The sequence below is a fragment of the Thalassophryne amazonica genome, chromosome 5 (assembly GCF_902500255.1).
Source record: "Thalassophryne amazonica chromosome 5, fThaAma1.1, whole genome shotgun sequence".
NCBI lineage: Eukaryota > Metazoa > Chordata > Actinopteri > Batrachoidiformes > Batrachoididae > Thalassophryne > Thalassophryne amazonica.
Window position 1 is genome coordinate 124,646,438 of NC_047107.1, and position 3,181 is coordinate 124,649,618.

Below are 3,181 nucleotides of genomic sequence, written 5' to 3' on the forward strand. Positions count from 1 at the left end.
CTAAGGCTAGTTCTCTTACAAAATTTTTTTATTTCAAGCTGAAACACAACAGCACTAACGCAGGCTGTAAATATAAAACTATTACAAATTTCGTAATTGTTTCATTACCCTTTACACAACTTCCTTCAATGACGCAGTTCATATTTGTTGATAACTTTACGTTGGTGTGACAATTAGCTTAAATAAAGGAACCAACAATGTACGGATCGATTCCCGCCAAGTAAATAATTACACGAAAAGGAAGGAACAACATAATAATGAAAAATTATCCTCAAAGTTTCAGATATTTCCTTCTATATAATTTTCAAAGGTAAAATTCGCTTAAACATGTTTGCTGAATTACTTTAGTTCCATGTTGATTTGGATTTGGATTTGGCAGAGGTTTTACACCGGATACGTTTCCGATAAAAGTTCAGATTGACAGGGAGAATGAGACATAGGAGTGTAGAACATTTTGGCCATGGACATTCCAACTAATAATAATAGTAATAAAAATAATAATAATAATAATAGCAATAATTATTATATATTCTTGGCTATCCTAAAATACGAAATGGACAAAATGTCATGAAATGGAGCAAATGGAGTGAAATGGGGAGTGATAATTATGAAATTGGGGGTAAATAACCATGAAATGGGGACAATAAATGTTAATTTCATGAAATACATACTGTAAAGCCATAAAATTTTTATCATGCTACATCAACTTTGCGTTGAGCATATTTAACTGTCTGTACCATAATTTTAGGACCCATTTTCCTCCCCATTTCGCTACATTTTGTCCATTTCGTATTTTAGTTTGGCTCTTAAAAACCAGAGCACTGTCCTCGTAGAGCACAAACCTCCGCCAACACTAGTTTCCAATTCCACACATTTTTACATTGGAAAAAATTTTCAAGGTCAAAATCCTATTAGAAGTAGCTTTTCATAAGGTAAAATATAATACATAGTATAGATCAGAAGGCCTTTTCAATGTTAAAATCAAATATCTGATGTGGTGCTGTGGATGCAGTGAAGTGCAGCACCAGCAGCTCCAAGACTTGACTCCACCTGTAGGTGGATCACTGACTTCCTGTCTAACAGGAGGCAGCATGTGAAGCTGGGAGGGCACACACTGGATCCATCAGCGCCGGACCTCCCAAGGCTGATTTCTTTCTCCTCTGCTCTTCTCCCTGTACACCAACAACTGCACCTCCAGTCACCCGTCTGTGAAGCTGTTCAAGTTTGTGGACCACCTGGTGTCCTGATGCAGACAGAACAGTCTGGAGCTTAATGCCTCAAGACAGAGGAGATGGTCGTTGACTTCAGAAAGCACCCAGTCCTGGCTGCTCCATCACCTCAAGTGAGCCTCAAGTGGGAGCTGAACATCAACTCTCTCACCAAGAGAGAACAACAGAGGATGTACTTCCTGCAGCAGCTGAGGAAGTTCAACCTGCCAAAAACAATGTGAATGTCTACACTGCCATCAATGAGTCCATCATCTCCTCCTCCATCTGGTACACTGCTGCCACTGCTAAGGACAGGAGCAGATTGCAGCGTATCATTCACGCAGCAGAGAAGGTGATCGACTGCAATCTGCCATCCCTACAGGACCTGTACACCTCCAGAGGCAAGCAAGGAAGATAGTGGCTGATCCTTCTCACCCAGGACACAAACTTTTTCCACCCTCCTCTCTGGCAGGAGGCTGAGGTCCATCAGGACCAAAACCTCAAGACACAAAAACAGCTTCTTTCCATCCACAACTGGACTCATAAACAACGCCAGAGACCCCCACTTACTCTGCCCCCCCACCTCCCACTACCGTAAAGCACAGATTGTTCATCCCTGCACTGAAAGGTACATACATCTCTACTCCAATCACCAGTTTCCACACAGTACCATTCCAATAAGTTTTATTTATTTAACAGTGAATTTAGTTTTGACTATTTAACTCTTTTATTTCTTATAGAAGGGTTTTTCTTTTAATTTCTTACTGTTTTTCCACCAATAACACCAGATCAAATTCCTTGTATGTGGGTGATTCTTTAACTACGGGCACTATTGGCCTTGTAAATGTAATTTCCACCACACCATTGCCTTACAATATAAAGCGCCATGGGGCAACTGTTTGTTGTGATTTGGCGCTATATACATGTGCTCTGATGTCACTGTTTATCTCCTTAGAAACTACCCAAACAATCTTTCATACAAACTGTTTAAAGGGACATTATATTTCAAATATATTTCGTATATTTCAAATGGGGTTTTCAATGTTAAATTTATATGGCCACAAAATGTGCAATCTGGATCAGATCTGGATCAAACTTTTGTCAGTAGATAAAGGATACAATCCTACACTACATAACACTCTTAAATACGAAAGAATTTTGATATTTATTGAGAGTTTTTGAAAGTTCATTCAATGTTAAGGATAGGGATTTTTACAATTATCCCAAGATTTTTTCTGACTTCGCCTTTGAAAACTTAATCACGTCTTCCTATCAGGATATGAATCTTCAGTAAAAATGTCATAACGATTTGAAAAATTGTGGGTTACAGGCTGCTCACAAACAAAACAGGCTAAAACATAACCTCCACCCAACTTTGTTGGCAGAGGTAATAATATTCCCATAATATGGACATTTTGATCAGAAACTGTATCTTTCATACTCTTGGAGCCGTAACCAGTGAACAGAAAATGAAATGTGATTTAATCTAAATATTGAAAATCAAAGACAAAGACATAAAACACACAAGTTCTCCCTAAAGGCAAGGGATACAACTGTAAGTTCAGTTTTGACTGTTGGCTCATTGTATTTTCACCAAAAGTTCTTGAGTAGGCCACAGGCTGGAATAGGTCCAGGGAGCACCCCCCCCCCCCCCCCCCCCCCACACACACACACACAATTGAATGAAACCATATTTTTTAGATTCCCCTGAACTCTACAGAATATGAAATGTAGAGGTAACAGAAAAAAATATAGGGATCAACTTGATCAAAACAGTTTTTCTTATTATACCTCAAATTGTCTTGTCCTCGCCCAGTCATGGGCTGATTTTTTTTTTTTTTTTTTTCATTTTTGACATGCATAAAGGTTGTATAAATGTTGTGTATATCATATAAAACTATACATTTCTAAAAAGCTTAGATTCTCTAGATTTACATGATGTCCACTATATTTCTGTGTAACAAAGGACAAGT